Here is a 25,630-nt window from a genome sequence, read left to right as displayed (position 1 = left end):
CTTTGGAGATTGAGTCTCCATTTCTCTCATCAGCATTTCTAATTTTGGAGAACATGTGTATATGTAGTTGTTTGGGTTTTAAGGTTTAGTAATGGCCTTTGAGCAAACATGGAAAGACTTGCAGAGATTGGATCAGGGCATTCGGGGTCTCCAAACTTTCACAAAGGATGAAGGACATTCCAGAATTCTTCTGCCGACAAGGGAAGCGATGGGCAATATGATTGACTGTCTTACCTGAAGATATGCAGGTAAAGCCTAGATGCTTTAAAAGGGACACGGCCATCATTCTTGCATTTTCCCAAATCTTTTGAGGCATTCTTGTTTGTTTATTGTCAGGACTATATTCCTAAGAAATGAGTTTCCTCAGTTTGCTATGCATTGAAATAAAACTGCTTTTACATTTCCTACAATGAATAAAGATGAGGCAGTGCAGTTCAACAGAAAGACTTTGCAGATAGACTCAGATAAGAATCCTGACTCGGAGGCATTTCAGCTGTCATTTGTCCATATTATTTTACTTCTTTGTAATACAGAGAATGTAACCCCCTTTCTATGCATATGCTAAGAATTAATTTATTACAAAATATTTTTGTGGATTATAAAACATAGGAGGTATGTAATAAATGAGAAGTATATAAATATAACTGTCGATTAAAGGATGAATATATGTCATTGTACCTAGCTATACACATATATGTTAATATAATTTTTCATATTATTTTAGTTATTTTGTGTGCTTAGGGAATGGTTTCACTGGCATATACACTTTGACAAAAACAGTTTTTATTCATGATATGAACTCCACTTATTTGTGTACTTATTAATGCAACAAATATTTATTGGGTAAGTATCATGTATAAAGAGACTGTATTCATGATACAAAGGTAAGAAATCGTCTTCACATTTTTAAGGAGTTTAAAATCTAGTAATAGAACATAATACTTCTATGTGGCCACATGACTTTTTTATTTATCTTGAAAATTTCAAATGTCAGACACAAATTTCTCTGCAAACTAAAAGACAGTTTCTGATGAGTGTTCAAGCATTTTGTCTTGAATTTATGTATCAACATGATATCTCTGCTGTGTTAGGGGATACTCATGAGACAGCTGAAAGGGATAATATTAAAATAGATTAGGTGATTGTATTCAGTGTCTATAAAAAGCTATAATCTAACGGCCTAGAAAGTTTATTTCCATAACTACTAAAATGTAAATGGACATTCAAATGTAGCATTCGTATTTTTAGCGAAACATGGCTTTTATCACATATAAACAAACAAGTAATCCGAGATTGTCAAAGAAGTTGTTAGAAGTATAAAATGACTAATTAAAATAAGAAATACCGGTCTTATTACCCTGAAATGGTCTGGAACTGAATTGAATGCTGTTTGATTTAGGAATTATAGCAATTCATATCTTAAGGGCTCTGGAGTCTTCATCAAACCATGGAAAATATGGTACATTAACTCTGGAGACCATACATAGAGATGCTAAGCTAAGGAGCATTCTAACCACTGGAAATTCCTAGAGGGGGAGTCTTGCTCCACGGGGAGCTGCACCCCATTTTGGATCTGCTTATTTTTGGGTAACCTTTGTTTCAACACCCAACATTTTAGTCTAGTCTTTTTCCTAATGGGTACTAAATTCTATTTTTTAAAATCATCTATTCAATAGGCCTATTTCCTTGGTCCTCCCTGTAGGACTTTTCTGAGCCTGAAAATGGGGAAGGTGACTAGAAACCTGCAAAACTGGGAAAAAGAGCAAGTGTAATAAGCCTGGCCCCATCTTCAGGAATTAAGAATGCCAAGTTACAAATTATAGTAGAAAACAAAGGTGAGTTAGGAAAAATATTTCTTCCAAAATCATCCTCGTGAAAACAATGGAGTGTGTTTCTTCTTCGGTTTAAAGATTTATATTGGGGTCTTGACATGTCTTCCTTCTCTCTGCTAGTTCCTGGTCTTGAATGTGACTTTTTATGGTCCAATTTCAGTCTTATTTTATTTTTTTCTTGCATTTTTCATGAAAACACTACTGTACTGCTAATGGGAGAGCTCTTCTTTCTTTCTTTCTTTTTTTTTTTTTTTTAAGAAAAATCCTTTATTGAGATATGATTGAAATTTGGGTTTTTAGTGATCCATCTTGCATTGATAAAGAGGTTCTGCAATTCTTTCATTGGACATAAATGAACACTGGATGAAGTTTTGCCATAGATATTCCATTATATTGGATAAGACAAGTAAAAAATGAAAATAAAGTTTAGTACACATCTGCACAATCAACATTCGCAAGACAACTTCCTTCTGTCATGGTTGCCGCTTGCAAAGAAAATTTCTCTGCTTGCCACTTTTCCTTTTTGTTTTCCTATCTCCCTTCTCTCCTTTACTTCCTTACTTTACACAGATATTATGAATGATTCTTTTCATTTTTAAAATTCTTATTTACCTTGTGAGAATTATCATTCTGCCTCTTTTTTCAGAAATAAATCAGAATCTTGATTTGTTGTTAATTTGGCCTTTTAAAAAATACATCATCACCTATTAGATGTTCTCTCACAGAATAAAAATCTGCTCTTGTATTGCTAATGTCACTACCCAAACCTCAATAATATTTATATTAGTGGGTGATTAGTAATAGATACCAATTTTAGAAAGTAGAAAAAAAATAAGTTTATTAGAGAGATATTCAGAAAATGTCTTTTGAAGTCTGTGAATAATAATTCCTATAGGAAATGCTTCTCTATTTGTATTTGACTTGGGATTTGTTTATCAAATCTATGTAATTCATCCCATATTTATTGAGTGTCTACTATGTGATATACGATGAGAAGAAAATGTGTTCAAATGAAATTATTTTGTGACACCATTCTAGGAAAAGGTACAAGCTGTGCTGCTGACATTAATCTGTTGTCATTTAAAAATATTAAACACTGGACTTGTAGAAATGGTTCTTTAGAGAGAGCTGGCATGTTTTCTATAGGCACATCATTGTGTGTGAGGCAGAGCTCCAGGGGCATGTGGATAAAGGCACGGAGGCACTGCAATGGGTCAAAAGACAACAGCTCGATCTCTCAGTCTATGCTCTTTATACCTAACAATAGCACACACTTTGCTATCCAGACACACAGTCCATTTATTATAAAATAAAATCCAGAAGCACAGAATCACTGTACCTCAAGTAAAGAAATAGCTAATCTTGCTTAGTCAACAACACTGTATGAGTTACGTCCATGGGTGAAAAATTTTGCTAATTTTATCTTTGATTTGCAAATTTAGCAGACTGAGCACATTTAAAAAAAACAATTTCACTTTCTCCTGAAATTTTTTCTTAATCGATTCACAGGTGAAGTTTTATATTTTTAATTCTTATATTCTTTAAAATTATCTGCCTATGCCAACATTTCCCTTACTCCCTGATTTTAATTGGAAGTAAAATATGAGCAAATAAGTGTGATAAGAATGTAGCTGTGAAAAAGTTCAAGCTAGGGCGTCCAGCTGCCTGGGTTTGCATCCTGGCTCCACCACTCACCAGCTGGGCAGCGCTTGGTGAGCCGCTGGCTCTCTCTGTGCCTCTGTAAGATGCAGTTGGTAATGGACCTCACCCAGAGAGTTATAAGGATTAATGCATCGAAAGTGTTTAATTTTTGTGACACAGTAAGTGCTCAATAAATGCTTATTATTGTATTAAAAGGTATAAATAAATTTATATCTTAACAAATGTAGTTGAATTCAGTTTCACAATGATACTTTCGCTTGAATATAGGAGAGCATTTGCCTATGGAGAAAATAACATGGAATGAATTAATCATTACCAACAGCAAATGATCTTTAAATACAGGCACTTAGCAGACAACAGCAGATGGAGGGCAGTAGTTCTGTCTCTTCTCGTATCTTGGTTATTTTTCTCATTTGTGTAGTGACTTCATGACACCCCCAAGTTCTGTTTGAAAGGATCCCTTTTTTCCTCCTTATTTTCAGCATCTTTTATCTTCCATCAACTTTGCCTCTCCTTTGGGACCCAGGGCGGTCTCCTCCTCACACTTTCCAGTTCCTTTAGGGTCATTCCCTCTGTCTTAAGAACCTTCCAAAAATGCACTCAGCATGTGGGCCACGCTCTGCTTGTAGATCTGGGACGCAGCAAAGATGTCATTGTTAAATGGAGCTGGGACACACTATGGAACTTTAGGTGCTCAGCTAAGGAAACAGGGCCAGAGAGGATCTGGCTCACTCATAATTACTATCCATGATTACAAGCACAATTCTTACTACCAAATTTATATCAAAGTAACCACCTGGAAAACTGGGACTGAGCAAGGCACCTAGTCTGAGTTTTCTGAATTTTAATTCAGAGATTTTGACACTGTTCCACATTAACTTCCACAGCTTTTGTACTAAGAGTGACTTGGGGATTGGAGTTTAGTTTTCGTCTTGTCACAAAATTACTTATTGGCAAACACCAAGTACCTTATGGAAACCACAGAGAAATGAAGGCATTGTGAGGGTGGTAAACTGCTACAAATTCTCAATGAAGATGTTTTTGTACCCATAGAATTTCTTAGTTAAATCCCACTTCTAACATTAGCTAGGTCTCTATTTTCCTTTAGAAGATTAGTACTTTGATAAGACAGTAAATACTATTTTGTTTTTTATTTCATAAATTATAAGATTTTAAATTTCAATAATGTTTATATTCTATGTATAAGCTACCTTATGAATATTAAAAGTTTCTAGTAATATAGTTAGCATAATATTAAAAATTATATTTGAATGGACTCTGCCAACCTAATGAGACACACTGCCATAGAATGTTAATTAAAGACCACTTGGGAGAACACCAAAGTCTCTATAGACTCAACGTTTATAGTTTTTAGTGTTCTTTTCCCAAAGCTTAGAGAAACATTGATCAAAACCTCATTTATGCTCAGTGTTACTCAATGCAATGACATGGGTGTCACACTGATAAGGATTCAATTTCTTCCCAACACAGGGGCAGAGGAAGCCATTCCCAAGATAAATATGGAAAGAGAACTGTGCCACACAAACTTACCAAAGCAAGCATCCACTGATTAAAAGCTGATTTGCCTATGTAAGTCAAGTGCATTTTGAAGCACAAAAATCTCCAAGTGGCCAACACCTGTCTGGTATTTTTCATATGCACTTTCTTGCAGGAAGGGGGAAGGAATGTGGTAGCTTTGGTGCCCAAAGCAAAACAAAAACAAAACAAAACTCCAAACTGAAAACAAAACACTCAAACTACATTGGTATTGTGGAATGAAACCGCCTGTTGTAGTATAAATACTATACCAGAAATGCTAACTAAAATACTAAATATTAACAGTGCCCTATACTTTTCAAGATATCTATCCTCCATAAAGCCAGGGGTGTGAATGGCATTTGAGTGAGGATGGGCTCAATGACACTTCTATCAAGGTTGGGAAGGAGGAAAGCAATTTTTTTATGGTAACTGGTAGTTAGTGAACTAAAGCCTAAATTGGAACATGTACACACAGAAGTACATTTGAAAGATTTTCAGCTTTTGAGAAGGAAAAGCCATTGTAATAAAAAGTCAAACAGTCTCTTCAGTTGACAGCAAGAATTTCTCTCAGTTTTCTGTGTGGGAACACAATCACGTCACATCAAATTATCCAACTAGTTAATAAAAACAGATTCCTCTGAAATTGCGTGTTTTTTAAGTGATCCAAATTAATGCCAGCCACCTCAGTCGGAGCGTGGTGATTCCCAGGGACGGCAGAATCGCTGACGAGGCCTGCTCCACTGCAGGCTATCTGGGGCCCAGCTGGGCTGAGGGGAGCCTGTTGCTTCCGAAGCTTGCCTTCATGAAAACTGTCTGGAACCTTCCTCCCCTAACACGGCGAAAATGAGTTCTGGAGAGGTCAGCACTTAGATACCCCTGGTGGTCTTCTTTGTTCCTTTCCACATCTGACCCACAGGCCCATAGGTAGACAAGTTCAAACCCTCTCTCAGCTTCTAGAGGTTCTGAGAACTAATAGGTGATTGGCCTTGAGCCAGAGTCTGCATCTACAACTTCGGCCTCAAAATAGGAGCATATAAGGCAACTTGCTGATCTTCGCTGTGGAATCCATATACTTTTCTCCTCATTGTGTAGGGAAGCTGCCAAAAATGTGTTTTTTGTTTATTGGTAAGGGGTCTTGTTGGAATTAAGTTACTTAGGAATGTGTCTATTGCAATTAAAGGAGGCATAAAGTTTATATTAGCATTTTAAAATTTGGTTACTCTGGGAGCATCGGTTTACATGAGTGTAAATAGGCGATAATGAATATGTTCAATTATTCCATATTAAAACTGTAGCTTTCTAGGAAAATGTTTGCGTGGTTAAAATAGACTCCCCAGTACCAGCTGTAGGGCCATGGAAGATATCGCTGTTAGGACCTAGCTCTGTATGCCTTAAATAGTAGGTGAGAAAAATTGCTTATACAGTTTTCCCACTTAAGATCTTAGCAAACTCATTGTCTACAGGTTGCTTAAAATCTGATTGTGAAGAAACCAGATTAGAAAATGGTTGTGGGAAAGTCAAATTAAGTATTTGAATTTAAATACTTTGCTGGAAATTCTGAATAAAATCATACCGGTTAGGAGAGGATTCTGGACCCAGTGATACATTCCATTCTGCACCCTGGGGTCTCCTCTCAATGGGCTGTTGTCATGTGCATGTGTTAACTTAGGGCCCAGTCCCCACAGTGTTTCCTTCTTTATCTTCTCAGCGACTTGGTTTGTCTCCTAAAACACTACAGATGCCTCTCTCCTTCTGCCTCTTACTTGTTTTCTTTCCACTTCGTGCATCATACTATGGTGAAGAAGCTTTGAACGCACATTCCTTACCCTGCTATCCTCAGGTGAAGAGACATATTCCTGCTCCTGGCCCCTTCCCCACACCCTGGTCTGTCTTTGAGAATCTCTCTCCCCCACAGTGGGCAGCTTATAGAACAGAAACACATTGTGTATGTGTGTGTGTGTGTTTAAATCTCTTCCTTCAAATTCTTAACGTGATTGGTCTTTGTCTTTCTGCAAAAACACATTATTTCCCATTCATTTTCCCGTGGAGACCACACGTTCCTCACTCAAGAGCCCAGGGGCGAAGCCGAAAGAAGGAAGGAAATCACACTTCTTATTGTCCCCTGAGGGATATTTTCAAATCAATTCAGTAAATATTGGTTGCATGCCTATTACATTGCAGATGCTAGGTGCCAGGGACTGGGGGAAGGGAGCGTGTGCAGAGACACAAAGATGAGAGTTCCAGTCATGGAGAAGGTCAGGTTTTCATGGAGGAAAGCTGCATGCACACAAATCACTCTGTAGGGTAGAATGTGGGATGGAAAAGAGATTTGAAGTGCTGCAGAGTTACAGAACAGGTAGCTAAATCATTCTTGATGGAAGGATGGAGGAAAGCTCAGGGGAGAAGTATATACTTCTGATGGGCCTTGAAATGTGGTTGGGATTCTGTTATTAGAGATCAGAGGTTGGATGTCAGGGAAAGATTACCAAGGGCACAGAGACAGGGAATCAGAAACAAGTAGCATGATAGAGTGCCAATCACGGAATGGTGACTGAGGCACTGAGTATTTATGTGCACATGTGTATGTGTATGCAGGCCTGTGTGTACCATGGGGAGGGAAAAAAAGTGGTGAGAGATATGAATAGGTGTTGGGGGTGCCGATTGTGGTGGACCTAAATGGAGGGTATGACCTCAACCAGAGTCATTAAAGGATTTCCCAAATATCTTATTTTCTGAGAAAATTTAGAAACTACTTAGAGGCATAAAGTAGAAAAATACTGCTTGTAAACCTCTTCAATGTCCTAAATGTTCATGTCCTCCTAAAATTCATATGTTGGAATCCTAACCCCCAAGGTGATGGTATTAGGAGGTGGGGCCTTTGGGAGATGATGAGATCATGGGGGGAGTCTCATGAAAGCATTGGGTGCCCCTAGGTAAGAGGCCCATTCCACCATGTGAGGACACACCCAGAAGGCTCCATTTTAGAACCAAGGAGGATGCCCTCACCAGATATGAAATTTCCTGGTGACTTGATCTTAGACTTCCAGCCTCCAGAATGGTGAGAAACAAATTTTTGTTGTTTATAAGCCACCCTGTCTATTGCTGTGTTACAGCAGCCCAAACAGACTAAGACAGCTTCCTGCCTTGAGGAGAATTGCTACTGATATTTGTAGGTGTTTCCTGCTCATCTCTTCTCTATGACTTGAAGAAAATCATATAACATAACATGATATAAATGTTCTGAGTACTTCTTTTTACTAAACTTTGTATAAATTCCCTTATATTTGTTCTTAAAAAATTCAATCAGTATAATTTTAATGACTATCTAATAGCCCAAAATTTACCTACGTTTTCCCTTCTTGTCGGGTGGCCTAGTACTGACATAGTACTGCCATTCAGCATTAAACTTTACAAAGGGGATTGCACGTTGTCTAACCCAGGGGTGGGGAACCTGCAGCCTTAATGCCACAGGTGGCTTGCTAGATCCTTAGGTAAGGCCTTTTGACTGAATCCAAATTTTACAGAAAAAAATAAATTTTATTAATGCATTTTTGTTTGTCTTTTATATTTTTATTTATTTTTTAAATGAATGTATTTAAAATATCAAGGAATAAAATAAAACTTTCAAAGAAATATTTCTCCCAGATTGATCAGCACATTTAGAACATTGGTAAGCTATAAGGGCTAAATTGACAGCTGCTACACTCATGATTTAGTTGTAATTTCTCCTGCCTGACTGGTGCCACTACTGCATGAGGCTGGTTGGTGAGAGTTTATAGCGGTCAAGTACGCCAGTCTGTTATCAGCTTTTGACAATAATGCACTGTGTTTCTGTTTGAAGTGGAATTTGTGAATAGTTGCACAGCTTGACAATATTTTTTAATTTTGTCTGTTTAACAGCCCATCATGTCAAAGAAGACCAAGAGAACTCTGAAGGAAGAAAATGGATTTTTAAATGAGGACTGGGAATTGCAATATTATCTTGTTTCTGCTAAAGATAAGATTATTTGCTTGCTTTGTGATCCTGCAATATCAACATTCAAGAAATTCAGTGCTCATCAGCATTATAACACTCATAAGGACCACAAATATTTTACATTAAAGGGAGAGGCACAAAAAGTTGTATTGCAGAAATTAAAAGATGAAAAGCAAAAGCAAAGACAATTCTTTCAAGCAGCAATAAGACCTGGAAATAATGCAATTGGAGCTATTTATAAAGTAGCTTTATACTCGAGGGAAAAAAGGGAAGCCATTCAATGACATAGAAATTGTGAAAGAATACATTGTCCAGGTTGTAGGATGCTTGGACCACCATAACGTTCCAAGATATAAACAACAACCTCTTTCAAGGAGAACCATAGCTGACTGGCAGCATGAATTAGCCTTCAACTTAACAGAACAACTTTATGCAATACTTCAAAAGGAAAGTATATATTATTCAATTGTTTTTGATGAATCAACTGAACATAACAATGCAATATTGTCATAACAATATTTTCTTTGCTATGAGGAGTTACTCACTTTGGGCAGTCTTGTGAACAGAACACGGGGAATAGATATCTTCAACAACTTTCAAGATAGATGTCATGAAATTGGACTGAATTTGATAAATTTAGTGAGTGTATGTACAGACAGTGCACCTTCCATGACAGGAAAACATGAAGGGTTTGTTGCACAGATAAAAAAAAGTATTAACAGATCCAGATGCTCTCATTTCTTTTCATTGTACCTTGCATCAGCAACATTTTTGTGCTAAAGCTACAATTTTAAGTGACACTTTGCAACAAGTTATAAGGATTGTTAACTATATTCTGTGCAAATGCAACATGGCATTGTCAATTTTGTAACATGCTCAAGTTGAATAATGAGATATTCAGTGTGAATTTGCCATATCATTCTAAAATGCGATGGCTATTGCAGGGACAAGTGTTAGCCAAAATTTTACATCTGTAAGAAGAGTTAAATTTTATGAAGAACAGAATCAGCAGGGTGAATTATTGAAAGGAGATTTCTATAGGAATGCAGCATTTATGTGTGATAATCATGTCAAATCAAAATGACTTGGATGTTTCTTTGCTAGGTAAAACTAAGTCTCTATATGATATGTGGCAAAAAATCCAAGCATTTTGAAAAAAGCTACCTTTTTTTCAAAACACTTCTTCTTTAAAAGGAAATTAAAGATAAACATTTCTCCCTCCCCTGCCCGGGTGTTCCCAGTGTCAGTCCCTAGCTTCCTTCTCATTCTGTGACGCTGGGCATCTAACAGTCAGACTGCTGTCTGCGGGGTCAAAGGTGGCACACTTTCCTTGATTGCCATCATCCCCTGCCCAGCAGGTGCCCTGCAGTGACTGTTGTAAACTGTTCATCTTCAGCCCACTCCCCAGTGTCCACCTGTCTCTGTGTCCCCATTCATTTATCCTTTATCATTATTATTATTATTATTATTATTATTATTTTAAGACAGAGTCTCACTTTGTTGCCCAGGCTAGAGTGAGTGCCGTGGAGTCAGCCTAGCTCACAGCAACCTCAATCTCCTGGGCTCAAGTGATCCTGCTGCCTCAGCCTCCCCAGTAGCTGGGACTACAGGCATGCGCCACCATGCCCAGCTAATTTTTTCTCTATATATTAGTTGGCCAATTAATTTCTTTCTATTTATAGTAGAGACAGGGTCTTGCTCTTGCTCAGGCTGGTTCTGAACTCCTGACCTCGAGCAATCCGCCCGCCTCGGCCTCCCAGAGTGCTAGGATTACAGGCGTGAGCCACTGCGCCCAGCCTTTTATCATTATTAATAGCTATAATATTCTATCCTTTACTCCTCATTGGCTCATGGCTCTGCAGTTATTTCAGATCTTTTATACTCCTTAATTTCAACTTCCGCCTCTGCCAATTCACTCTGAGCAGCTTACCTTGCCTCTTTTATGAAGACTGAAGACACCTAGGAGTCTCTTTCTGTATTTTTATTTATATTTCAATATATTCCCACATCAGTTCTTTCCCTTCTGCTTCACAAAAGGCCACATTAAACATAAAAGTGCCAAAATAAATAAAAAGTGGAGCATTTTCAGAATCTAAATAATTAATGAATAGGTAAAAAATATATATATATAAAATTGTGCTCTGCTTTTAACAAATCAAAAATATCTCATTCAATTCAATGAGAAGATGCTAGTATAATTTCAATCATTATGCTAATTGCTCTCATTTTGCACACTGTTAAGAACCTTTTTAAAATCTGGTTTCAAAAGTTACGTGTTTATTTAAAAACTTTAGAAAAGTACAAAAATAACATGAGGGAAAAAGAATGATAATGCATAGAATGACATAGTGGATAGTGTTAGGTAGGAAGTAGATTGTGTAGGATCAAACACTGGCTACTCAACTTATTAGCCGAGTGTTCTTAGGCAACTTAATCTCTCTTTGCTCTGGTTTCTCATTGTTAAACTAAGGATCAAAATACTTTCCATCCTGTGAATTATTTTGATGACTGAATAAAATAATGTATATAATAGTTTTAGCACATTTCCTTGCACTTAGTAAATCTCAATGTAGTTTTCCTTCCTTCCAACTTTTAAATACACATATTACATATCATATACACACAAGTATTTACAAAACTAGGGTCACGTGGCATTTAATGTGTTGTGGCCTGCTTTTTTAACTTAACATTATCTTGTCAGCATTTCCCTGAGCCATTGCATTCTTTGAACACATGGTTTTTAATAGCTGAATAGCATTCTGTTCTATGGATTTACTATAATTTACTTAACTAAATCTCTATTGTTGCTTAATTAGGCAGTGGCAATTTTTTGCTATTATAAATAGCATTGCAATGAACATCCTTGTACATAATTCTTTGTTTGCTTCTCTGATAATTTCCCTGGGATAAATTCCAAGAAACGTAATTATTAGGTCAAAGGATAAGAACATTTGTAAGAATCTTGATCCATGTGGTCAATCTGCTCTCCAGGAAGTTTGCCCGATTTTGTATTCTCTGCAGCAATATGTGAGAGAGTTTTCATTTCATCACACCTTGGCCATTGGTGGATAAGGCGCAAGAGCTCACTTTGGAGACTGCCAGCTTCTTAGTAATAGGAGACGTTTGAGTACTTTTCATTGGTCGATTTTAGCTTTATGAGTCCATTTTGAGTGATGTTAGAATAAACCTTTAGGATTGATTTCCCTGAGATGATTATTTCCAAGGTACAGAAAAGAACTTGAAAGTCTTCGAGATATAAATATGCAAGGTTAACTGCAGCTCTCAACAATTGTTTTATAGACAAATATACTTGCCTAAAAATATTTATTAAAATAAGGCTGTTTATTTGGGGTAATTAATCCACAGTACTTGGTCACACAATAGTGGCCCAGCAATTTTTCTTTTCTTGTAACACGGGTCATGATGATGTGCCACCAGGAACTGAAAGTGAGCCGTGGTTGCTTCTGCACTGAGACCTCCTTGTGATCTCTTTCATGGTTGGCACCAACTCCGGGTACTCAGTACTGGTACCTGTAAGGGTTTATACTTGACATCTGAAAGGGACCAAAAGGAGATCTTTCTTTGTTCATAATGCACTGCTTCCCAAGAGACAGTGGTGGGACAAAAACGTTGGTGGCAGGATTAAATAGGATAACAGAGTTCAGAAATGCTACCCCCATCAGAAGATGCCAGACTGATTACTTCCAGGTGCCGAACTAATGTTTCTGAGTCCCTTTCAGCACTTTCTCTGTAACTAGTAAGGTCAATATAATAACTTTTATAGATCATTGTAATGGAGCACTTTATATGCATGTGTATGTGGGTTGTGGGTGAGTATGTTTAAGCCATGGGGAGTTTTTGTTTGAAAGAGCATGTGCTGTTCAGAGCAGAGGGGACTTGTACTTGTTTCCGAGATGGAGGCTGTAGTTTGTGTTGCATCTAGGAGGGTGCACTGAGTAGGGTAAAAAGACAGTCCTTCATTCTGCCTGTGAGTGTGATGGCAATTAACATGTTTGTCTGAAAAAACAAGAAGCTGTCTCTCTGTGTTATGGAGAACTGATTAGAGCCATGCATGCTCAGAGTAAAAAGTGGATGGGGGTGGTGTGAGGGGTGGTCGGTATCAGCGAGCTCTGCAAACACTAGTGCTGGGCCAGACAGCTGAGAACAGACTGGAATAGAAAGCAAATTGTTCAGGATGGTGAGAGTCCACGAAACAACCCATAGCTGACATACTGAGAGAGAAAAAGGCAGAGCTTATGTAAGTAGAGCTCAGTAAGAGTTTGGGTTAGTAAAATGGTGGTTTTAAATCAGATCTAACTGGTTTTCCTCGTAACTCGATTAACTTGTTTATCACTTTGTTTTTGGTTAGAAGTTTGAGTTTTTTCGGTCTACATATTTTTATTTTAAAAACGGCCCCAGTTAGATATTGTCTGCTACATCAATGGGGATTAATTTTAACTTAGATCCTTTGCTGATGAGCATGCTGACTTGTAAAGCATAATAATTGGTGTTTTTCATATCACACTGTCATCATTTAGGTGTAAGGGGTGACTAGATTAACACTGCAGTTTTTTTAAAGTTTTGGGTAGCTTTGTTCAGCAAATCCTCTAGCAGTTGTGATGCTCTGCCAGACACATTCTTTGATTTTGGTTTAGACTGTGCTTTGATTCACTAGCTGCTTGGGATAATCATCTCTGTTAGCACATAGTGTATCACTGAGTCAGATGAGAGCCGGCGCAGAGATGGTTCTGTCACTACAATCATCTAGTAAGTCATTCCAAGTTGGGGCTTAGGACTCTGATTTCCCCTCTCAGTCTTGAATTTGTGCTTTTGGCACATGAATTCTTCTTGATTCTTATCTTCGTCTGTAAATAGCATGGAAATTGCACATGGAAAAATGGAACAAATCATACTTTCTTTCAAAGGGCAAATTAAACATTCCATAGAATAAGGGAAGAGTTGTTAGTGGAGGAAAAAAAAAGTGCAACCTTGCTAGCTCCAGTGTGAAAAAAGAACGGAGTAAATTGGACTCAAACTCAACCTTAAAGGACGTTTTGAGCGTTTGCACTTTTTTTCTTTAACCACCCTCTTAGCCCTCCTGCCAAATACCAAATCCTAAGTTTTCCGAAGGTTTGAAAATATTCCCATTAATTTTTTTCTCTCCTAGCCCTGTATTTACCAGGGCTTGAAATGGAAACACTGAAACCCAGTAATAAAGGGCACTATGGAATTCCCGGTCTGTCTGAGGCCAAGTGCTCCTGGCAAAATCCTCAGGAAGTCCAGTTCCTCCTGGGCTACAGTGGAGTTCTCAGTTATAGGCTGTTTTGAAAATTCAGGTAAATTTAGAATAAGCAACTCACTTAAAGAAATGGGGTGAGAAATTTCTTTGACTAAAAACAAAAAGTATACATTTTCAGATGAAATTCAGAAACTGTCTTCCTGAAAAGGGAGGGGAGACAAAGCTTCTGTGAGGATGACCGGAAATGATAGGATTCTGCCTCCTCGCTATACAAGGAGAGAGTGGGTGTGTCACCTCTGATGTGGACAGAGTTCATGAACACACATGGGTTGTCGCTCAACATACTAGAATGTCATGTGTCTTCTTCAATCCATACTGTTTGTAAGAGACAGCTATTATGTGAGCTCTTCAAGAGCAGGTACGGAGGAGAGTCTGATTTATTCAATGACAATTGCTCAATGGATGACTAGACAAATTCGAACGAGGGCAAGAACAGCAGACCTGGAGTGAGACTCCTGGCTTTAGCTCTGAAGAGGCTGCAGGGCAGGGAGGCTGGTGTTGACCATGTTTGTACAGTTGGTTAGTGGCCCCATTAGGACTAGAAACCAGACCCTGGCCCTCTGCAAGTGTGTGTCTGTTCACCAGCTAGACTGGCCCAAGGTGCAGCCAGCTCCATCACGTCCTGGCCCTGAATTTTAAACCCATCCCCTCTCCTGGGCCACCACTTTTTCATTTATACCAGTGGCACCTTTCAATTTTTTCACCCTGCCCCGCCTACATCTCCTGGCTCAGGGTGCACATTTTCTAAGTTTCCTCACTCTGTACCTCTAAGCAGAGTACTTTTACTCATTTGTCCTCTCTCTCCAGGAAGGTCATCTCTACTCCTTTCCAGGAGATACCCTCAGCTAAGGTCAATCCCACCCTCCTCTTCCCTTTGGGCATAAGTGCCCTCTGCATCTCTGGTCAGGGTGGACCATGCAGGGGCTGCTCAGATCTCCACTCCTCTGCTGGCACAGCCCTTCTGGGCTTCCTTCTCTTTTTGCTTGTCTACTGTTGCTCATTAACATTTGCTCATAATATGTCAGTGACATTATATTTAGTCCATTTTATGAACAGTAAAAGCTCATTTTAGAAAATATCTAAACAAGTCATGCAACAAAACAAAAATCACCATAGTTCTATACACTACTTTGGTTAGCTTCTTTTCTCCCCTAGGTATTTAAAAAGCAAAATCATAATCCTATAGAATAAAGAAACCCAACTGTATATGCTATTTCTTTGATTGATTACAAAAATGTATGTTCTTTGTGGAATATTTGAGAGATGTAGAAAAGTCCAAAGGAAAAAATAATTTCCTAGAATTGCACCCTGCATTTCACTGTACTTCCTTAGGATTTTTTCCTGTGCATATATAATATAGGAGACATACCATATGCACTAATTTTGGGGAACATCTGGCAGAGAAATATTCACAGGTTCTACGTGGAAGAGCATGTAAAGGGGGAGTTTAACGACAGATAACAGCTACTGCTGGGTGCCTTAGTAATCTTTGCTGATTAAAAGAAAAAAAGTCCCAAATGGTTTAGGTCATTCCTCCAAAGGTGCAGTAAATCATTACTCAAGTTTTTGGCAATAAAAATGCTCACTGTATTTTTTTATTTACAGATTTCATGGAAGAAAGAATGCTTTTTTAATTTAATAGTTCTCCTAGTGTCTCAATTGTGTAGTAAGCTTAGCTGGAACAGACTGCCATCATTTATTAGACTGAGAGCCAGCATAGTTTAGTGGTTAAAAGTAGGATGCCCCTGGCTCTGTGGCTCAGCTCTGCAACTTATTATCTGTAACTTATTAGTTGGTGATCGTATGAATTCTTATCTTCTTTGTCTTCATAATTATCTTAGCAAGAAGCTGAGTAAAGCAATGCTAGCAATCACTGCTAGCCAAATACCTGGCGGCTTTTCCCTTTCAGAATCCACTCAGGCTTCCCCAACCTGCATCCCCTCCCCAGCAAAATTAATTTCTCCCTTCTTTGCACTCTCATAGAATATGTACTCAAGTCTATCATGGTATTTATTGCAATGCGTACTCTATTTATTTGTTTAAATGTCCATTATCTCTCCTTCCCCTAGCCAATACTGTGAGCTTATTAAATATGGGGACTTTTTTTTTTAATCTTTGTGTCATCAGAGTCCACCCTGGACCCAGTGGGTACTTAATGAAAATGCCTGTCAAATGTATAAATGCTCTATTTCTGGAACTGAGTTTCAAACTTAAAGGCATAGCCTCTTTATTCCTATGCATTTTACTTTTTGGGCCTCAACTTCTCAGTGTGTATTGTTACTTTGTTGGAAGATACAACCACAAAAAAATCAAAACAAAACAGAACAAAACTGGGCATCAGTAGGATGCAGTGATATAACTTACTTATCTGAATATTCCATATGTATTTAGTCATTTATACAAATTACTCATGCGAGTGAATGAAGTGCAGTGGAATTTATAAATCAATAATGGCCAAACAATAAGGAAGATGTTACTTATTATTATAATACGGTCATATTTTACAAATGAGCAAACTAAGGCTCAGAATGTCTAAATGATTAAGGGCGACATGGGAGACTTAACTGGCAGAAGACTACAACATGTTATATAGTGGAAATGATCTGATAGTTGAAAATACAGTGATAAGTATAGGATGCTAGACAAGGAAGCCCAGATGGAGGGCGCATGTTGATCTGAATCTCATAGAGAAGGGACTAAAGAGTAGAGAATTCCAGGGTAGAGAATCATAGTCACTGAGGATGGCATGGCGTAAACTTTGGAAGAGACACTCAAGGGGGACGAGATATATGGGTAGAATAGCATAGAGTCATTTTTCTTGTGTAACTTGTAAATCCTTCTGCTCCATAAGTCAGCAAATGGCTTATGAGTTGGAGCAGCCAATCATTTTACTCACTGTCCTTGCAATGCCTATGGCCTTCCTTGTTTACCTCCAAATTCAGAGGGACCAGAATACCGTGGAAGGAATAATAGAAGTGATAAAAACAGACCAAATAGAAATTGCACTGTCCATGGATAGTGCCTGAGTTTTAATTCATAATCTGGTTAGTTTAACATACTTAGGTACAGTAACAAGAAACATCCTTTAAACTATTTTTAAAAGATCTGAGAAAAATGGTATACAAATGCAATCATTTTAAGTTATTTACTTTGGAGGTATTTAGCATACTAGACAAGATAGAAACTTTTGACTTTTTCAGTGAGAATATGGGAAGATAAAGGTTTTATCAAGAGTGCAAAAAACACATTATCAGACAATTGTCAAAGTTTGTATAATAAAAAGAATTTAGAGAAATTGCATATCATAGATGAAAAAACCTTTAAGGCTTATGTTTGAGAATTGTGCATGTTACTTGTTTTTGGCAGACTTTAAATACAGTCTGCTATAAAAATTCTGCAAACTTTTTAAGGCTTTTGCATCCCTAATACTGTTTCTAGGTGCTATCAATTAATAAAATATATGCCATAGCAAACATTTGGTAAATATTTAACATAATTATTGAATTGTACTTACTTCAAGATTTTTTCATTTTCTTCCACTTCTGAAAAAGCATGCTATAGATTGCAGTAGAAGTTGGCAGCCACACAGATGTTGAAGTGTGAATTTTGGATGTTTGCAGGTTGTAAATATGTGGAATTTTGATCTTGAATGGGAGTTTAACATTACAACCTTCCATGGTTGGAAAGATTCTGCAATAGCAACAATTTCACATTTGCATAAACAGCTTTATTATAGTTGGAGTAATATATAGAAAGAACACAAATTACTCTGACCAGAGTTAAACCTATAAAGCAATCACATTTGAATGAGGATTTTACTTAAAATCATAGACTCATCAACTTTAAAGTGTTTTTTATCTTTCACAAGAGACAAATTTAGCCTGTTATGAATAAAATCCCTTAATATCTGCATTTTCTGGCTGGCATATGTATATTGCCTCAATGGAACTTTAAAATAAAACCACACATATGAAAAAATACAAAAAAAAAGCAAAGAACTAAAACACTTGACCAGAAAAATTCTAATTTTTTACACCAAGTAGTAAATTAATTGGGTCAAAATTGTTTACTTTACTTGCATTTAAAACCAAGAATCTCTTTCACTTCTTGGTTTCATATGGAGGTTACAGAGGGCTCAGAAACAGACTCTTTTGAGATTTACCCTTCTCTTACTTTCTATTGCTGTTGGTACCATCTCTCTCGCTTCACTTGGCAGAAGTACAGTTTGGGTTGTGCAATTTTACAGGTATTTTGTTAAAATATCCAGGAAGTTAGGTAGCTGCATTCCAAATGCAACAAATTGCAAGGTGTTCTTGATTAATCAGAATACTTTATGACACATCTTTTTAAGCCTCAGGTTGAACCAATTTGTATATCCCCATCAAAGGTGCGATATTCATTTGAAGAATTATGTAAGTTAGTTCAGCATTTTGGATAAATGTTGGATTAATTATTTGGCTCCTAGGAAACTTCACTCAGGCATGTCTTAGTTGCCTACTGTTTGAAAATAAAAAGCAATTGAACTGAGAAATACAAATATCGTATTGCATGATATTGCTATTTTTATTGTAACTCTAAGTCAGTTTTATATAGCAAAACTCCAAACTTCCATTGAGGACATCTTTATAGTTTTTAACTGGTTATTAACTCCATCTCTTAAAAATATTAATTTGTAAATTTGAAGGGAATGAAACAAAATTGTCTAATCATTTGAAAGTTGGTAAAACCATTTAAAATGAAAGCACTCATATATAGAATTTTATTTCTCTAGTCTCATTCACATTTATGTTAACTTGTCAAAGCTATTCTCATTTCTATATATTTTACTCACTCTTAAAACACTGAATGGTATTTTGCTGCCTTAAATTCAGAAGTGGAGTGTTAATTCAGGAGACGGAGCAGCAAAAATGTGAAAGGCTTTGTATTTTTCTCCTGACAAATCAATGGCTTATGCAGATATGAGAGAAGTAAATGCATTTTCCAGTTAGAATTCTTTAAAGGGAAGGGATGAGCAAAGATGAAGGGAATACCACTAATGCTTCTCCAAACATCAGCTGGAGCCTGGAGTATATCTCTGCTGATTTTAGTTTCTATTTTAAATTTTAAAACTGAAAGAGTTGGAATTTAACAATAATATACAACATTGGCAAAAAGGTTTCTCTGGGTTCACACTTCTTCACACCTATAATCTCATCAGATTTTTACACACAACCCTATGAGGGAGGACCGGATATTACCCCCATTTTACAGGTGGATTAACCCAGGAAGAGAGAAGTTAAGCAGCGTGTCAATGGTTATACTGTTAACATTTTAAACCCAGGCAGTCTGCCTCTAGAGTACACACTGTGTTATCTTGCCTTTCTGTAGTTGAAATCGGTATTACACATGTTGTTTTCAGACCTGAGCAAAGGCCATGACAAGTAATTTTGAGCATCGTTTTTGATAGATGATCTGAAAATAAAGATAAGCAAAAAAAAAAAAAATTAAGATCATCTGGGATACCATTATCCAGTGATAATGATGGTGAGGCTTTTGGAGTGTGTAATTCCAGGTTTTTCAATATGTATGGATATATCTGCGCACACTCTTACAATTGCCCACTCCTCAGCTTTCCTCAGAAGAATAATATCCTGCAACCAATCAATCAATAAATCCCCGTTGCTTTTCACCCTAAAGCACACTATATAGAGTTGTCCAGATAAGCAGCAGCTCAATAGCAAATCAAAGTGTGCTCTCTGCAAATGTCTGCCCTTGTGTATGCGTGTGTTTTGTTTTGTTGTACGAATTGCTGCTTTTTACTTCTCTGCCAACTGTATTTTAATACAGGTGGCATTTCTTTTTCCATCAGCTGTTATAGAGCAGTTTCACAACTCCATTTAAGTTGCTCTAGAGGTTGACTGGTTAGATCTTGGAGGTATTCCCAAGGGCTTCCCAAGTAAATTATTAATATCTGACATGAAGGAATCTACATTTAACACAGGTGATTTTAAACATACTCTCCAAAAGTTGTCCTCTCTGCATCCATTCTCTTTCTGTGGCACTTATTAGGACTGCTCAACAACTATTTCCCGTTGGCTGCCTTCCAGGTGCATGATGGGATTGCATCTTCTGGTATTCATGTTATTGGGTGGGGTCATGTGACTGATTCTACCCAATGAGATGCAGCATTCAATTGTCAGGACACCCATGAGCACTGTGGCTTCCATAACTGTGAGCCAGGTATATAACTTTAAATTTTCTAGTAGCACATTAAAGAAAGTAAGAAACAGGTAAAATTAATTTTAACAATTTATCTTCTTTAACCTTAGATATTGAAAATATCATTTCAACATGACATCAATATAAAATTATTAAGATATTTTACATTCCTTTATTATTGGTGTCATCATTTAGACAAAATCTTTGAAATCAGGTGTGTACTTGGCACTTACAGCAATCTCAATTCATTCCAGCCCATTTCAAGTACTCAATAGCCACGTGAAGCCAGTGGCTACTACATGGGAGAGTCCTGCCCTACAGCTCTCTTTGCTCTGCTGCGGTGACCAGCCATGTTTGAGGTGGTGGCCATTTCACCTCTGGGTCACAGGGTGAGGAGATGCCAAGGAGGGCTCCCTCTGTCAAGAGGGACCTGGAATATGAGTGAGCACTAAACTTTTGTTGTTAGAAGCCACTGAGAGTTTCCAGTTTTTGTTATATTGCAGCATAAGCTACCTTATCCTGCCTGAAAGCTACCTTCTTTCTTTCTTCAAAATAAGACCATGCACCGTCTATTGTTTCTCACCTACTTTTGCATCTAGCACATTTTAAATATCCTTTTATTCATTATGCATTTCTCTACACCACAGCATCTTTTCCATTAGCTATATAACATCGCATTTCATGCACATACTGTGATTTATTTAACCAATTGTCCCATTGTTGCACATTTAGAATTGTTCCCATTTATACAGTTTAATGAGCAATGCTGTAATAATAATCCTCATAGTTAAATCTTAGGGTACAATGATAAGGATGATTTTTTTAAACCTCAAATTCCTAGAAGTGAAGGGACTGGGTAAAGATACAGTACTTCTTATAGTGTGTGATAGTTACTTCTGGTTATTTCTTCAGAAAGTATCAATGTTCAATATAGCACCCAATGCATGGCACAGGGTAATTTAATGTTAGTTTATTATTGAGATTAAATACTTTTTCATATGTGAGTTGGGAATTTATATTTATTATTTTGTTAATTTCTTATTTGTGCCAACTGCCATTTTTTTCTACTGAGTTTCTCTTTTTTTATTGATTTGTAATAATTTTGTTTGTATGTAGTCTATTCTTTTGCCATCATAAATATTATATGCTCTAAATTTATCATTTTTTCATTTTTGGGATTTAATAAAAAAGAATATATGACTTCATATGACTTTAAGGGCACTTTTAAATGTAACTTGTCTTAAAATCTGAAACTTTTGTTTCTTCAGAAGTAAACATGGATGAAAAAGCACAGGTTATTGCATGTCAAATATTTCACAACTTCATTTAAAAATACAGTAAAAATAAAGACTTTGGTCAGCTTAGGTCCAAACTAAACTAAAGCATTACTGAACATTTTTAGTTAATCATTACATTTTCTCTCATCTTCTTAAAAAAACTACATGTGAAAGCTTCCTTGATCACAGAACAAGACATGCATTATAAATTCTAAGAAAGACATTCTATTTTTTTTTTTTTTACATAAAATACCTTCTCTAAGTTGTGTACCTGCCTTCCACTTGGAAAACATATAATACTCATCCAATATTTCTACAACAATTTTAAACTAATTCATACTAAATATATCTTATGGTTCATTACACCAACATCATTTTGGACAATAATTTGAATTAAAAATGAGAGTAAATTCTCCTTTCCCACTTCACCATTTTGGTGCAGTGACTCATCATGAATTCATTCTAAAGGATTCTCTTGGTTCCAATTTGCCTGGTGGTCCCTAATTCTTGTTATCATTCCATGCTTGTGACATCGCCTGTTGTTTCTGGAAAAGTGTACTGTGAACTACAAGCTCATGCTATTTCTTAGCACTTGTATGTCATTCTTAACGCACACAAGATGATTTGCATTCATTTGTAATCATTGTTCTTTGCAAGATACTGGTAAGAGGGTTATTATAATAACCAACATTTTGCCCATGGGGAAACTGAGACCCAGGAAGGTTAAGTGACTTACCCAAAGGCATACAGTGAATTAATGGTGGAGCCAGGATTGCAGGCGAGAATCCATAGAGGTTCTCTATTGTTTAGCACACTCAGCAACAGGGCCTCTCAGCTGTGTGTTCATTCTTCCATACATCACGTTTTCTTATTCCTTCGCTGCACAAACAATTCCTTGAGAACATGTGACATGCTTATTATACAAGGTTGCAATAATATCTTTTATTTTATTTTTTCCTTCTCTTTTAAAACGTATTATTCCAACAACTTGGAAATAGGTGGGAAGTGGAGAAATCATTCAAGCTTTTCACATGGAACAAGTGAATGGAATCATTGAAGAATCCAGAAGTGTATCTAGTCTTTTCCCTTGGGGGATGGAAATGCACTCAAGTGAAAAGGAAAACCATGTACTTTTCTACACTTACTTATGTTTAAATAATAGGAGATATAGAAGAAATATTAACAGTATCACAAATAAGTGCTGTTATTTCAAAGTCTTTTTAATTGTTCAGCGTGACTAAGTAGCATACAATGGAAAGTCTGTAGGAATACTAATTCCAAGTTATCCTCCAAGTTTATTTTGGCACTATGATCTTTTTAACCACTCCAGGTAATATAATAGCAATACTATTAAACTGTTGAAATAACAGTGATAATAAATTATTAGTGGAAAAGGATTTTCCAGCTTCAAGTAGTCAGAGAACAGAACAAATTCCCCTTTGCAATGTCCTCTGAAAATGTAGACTAGTATTGTTTTCAACATAAGAATTTGAGGGTAGTTAGGGAATTCTGCATCTGTGTATGTTTCTGAAAAATCAATATTATATTCATAAAGAATAACAGGCTATACCTTAGAAATTACTATCTCCTACTTCTCCCATCCCACCATTCCATGTTAAAGAAATATTGTGTTTGTCCTATTTGGAATATAGTTTGTGGATAGTTTTCCAACAATTGGAAAGATGCTTTGGCTTTTCCTTCTATATAAATTATGAGAGAAAATGTGATTTTAATAGGGATCTCTGGAAAGAACCTGAAGGATATGAACAAAATTGTTGTTCAACTTAATTTAGGGCCCTAATTTAGAACATATACCATGTTCTCTTTGCCTTCAAATGGTTTTTTAGTAACCTTCTGCCCCAAGAAGTTATCAATTATTACCCACCCTCAGGAAGCAAGCCATGTATTAGAAGGTAATCAGATTAAGAGGGGAACTCAATCTGACTTACCTTACAAGTCAGTTTTTCCTTTCCTAAGTTTTTAGGAGTAACACTTAAATATGTATTTATCTAGTTCTGTGGTTCTGCATAAAGAGTATTAGGACATATTGCTTCTTGGAGAGGCTACTCATACCTGCGTTTTCTTTCTCCTTATTCCACAGTGCTCTTCCTACCCCAGGAAAAATCAGAGACAAGAAGAGCTCACCCTTTTTAAGGGAACTTTAGGCATCAGATTTCAGAGAATGATGAAAAAGGAAAATCAACTAAACAAACACAAGGTCCTTCAGTTTACCCCTAAGTTAAATGGTTCATGTCTTTTATATGAAAGAATAACTCTTCCACTCTTGCCATCACCCTCTCCACATATCTGGCTACCCCTTTGGGTTATCTATAGCTCCACCTTCCCTACACATAAACCCCCATTTTTTTGGCCACCTTCTCTCTACCCAACAAAGGAGGAGGCCTGAGAGATGCCATCGCTGGTGGGCTTCCTCTGCCTAAATTCTCTGGGTGGGGAGGGACCAGGTAGAACAAATAACATCACTGGCCCATTTCCCCTCTGCCCACTTCTTGTCACTGAGGCCAGGTATGGGTCAGTCACCTTAACTCCTGCACCTTGCTGCTCACAGCAGGGAAAGCTAACCTGTCCAGCCACAGCAGCGACCAGAAGGGTCAGTCTTTGCAAACACTGGTTTCAGAAGAAGATACAGGGTTAGGGAGATGTCAAGTGCTGAGTACGGGGCTGGATCTGTGGCTTAGAGTAACAGTAAATAAACCACCTTCATCACCTGCTCTATGCTCCACTCACTCTTTGCCCTCTGAATGGTCATATTCTGACCTCCAAAAGAGGTAAGAAAAAGAGAGAAATCCCTCCAACTTCAGCATGTGCAAACACAATTTCAGAGGTAAATAGTTACCATGTCTAGTAGTTATCTTTTGGGACTCATTTAATTGGAATCCACGAGTTTGGGGAGAACATGATTGGCCAAGGAGTTTGGCAGCCCCAAGCCTGCAAGAGACCAAAACTCTTGAACCATCCTATTAAAACCAGATATCTGACTGCATTCATTGATGTGATTTTGGCAAACTTTTTTTTTTTAAGATACATTTTTTTCTAGTTAAAAGCTGACTTAAAACCTTCTCATAAGCACCCCCTTCTCTCCACCCCTCGGCCCTCCTCTCTTTCTCTACCTGAAGAAAAAAAAGCATATTGACGCTAAATAAAAACCAGAAAGAGCAACCTTATGTCATTTATTTCTCTGAGATTGAAAAAAAAGTCATTTTTCCCCCCTTAGAAAACTGTTCTGGTTTAAAATAAAAACACTTCAAAAGGTACTTTGCATTATATGTATGTCTTCCATGAGAAAAAACACTCACATCTAGTGATTTTCTCATCTTGTCCCGGTCTGACAAGATCTATACTAAAATATATTTAAAGAGAAGAAAAAAAAATACAGAAAAAAAAAAAAGGAGACTAAAAAAGCTGACTGAGCAGCAGAAGTCTCTTCCTCAAGCTGGGGCCTTCCCTTTTTCCCCCCGGGTAGGGGTGGGGGGCCCCCCAGCCTGGGCTCCCAGCGGCTCCAGCGGGGCCCGGCGACCTTCTGACTCTGGGGCCCCCTCGGCTCCCCGACTTCAGCCCCATTCATTGTGCTCGACCCGGGAGCCGGGCTCAGCTTCCCTCCTGGAGCTCCCCCTTGGACCCTGCCATTGTCCCTGTCGCCTGACCTCTGCCACGCTAAGTTCCAGCAAGGTGATGTGGAAAACGCGCCACTCGCTCCCTGGCTGGCTCCCCGACTCGCCTTTTCGCGCTCTCGGCGGCGGCTCTTTTCTGCAGGGGGGACCACCAAGCGCTCGGCTTTGCACGGCCAATTTATGGCGCTGTCAGGGGCTCGGGCGCCGCGCCCATT

At 37.6% G+C, this 25,630-nt stretch overlaps 1 long non-coding RNA gene across 1 annotated transcript; it reads right to left on the bottom strand.

Annotated features, from left to right (window-relative positions):
* Positions 1–942: 942 nt before the first annotated feature.
* LOC105856159 (uncharacterized) lies at positions 943–22,674 on the bottom strand. The gene is made up of 4 exons (XR_012918505.1): positions 22,520–22,674; positions 20,305–20,546; positions 17,823–17,998; positions 943–1,109 (listed from the first exon to the last, which is right to left on the bottom strand). It is a non-coding gene; the product is annotated as an uncharacterized LOC105856159 (long non-coding RNA).
* Positions 22,675–25,630: the final 2,956 nt, after the last annotated feature.

Source organism: Microcebus murinus, chromosome 3 (assembly GCF_040939455.1).
Source record: "Microcebus murinus isolate Inina chromosome 3, M.murinus_Inina_mat1.0, whole genome shotgun sequence".
NCBI lineage: Eukaryota > Metazoa > Chordata > Mammalia > Primates > Cheirogaleidae > Microcebus > Microcebus murinus.
The sequence above is the reverse complement of the archived record's forward strand: the minus strand, read 5'-3'. Positions and strand labels throughout refer to the sequence as shown.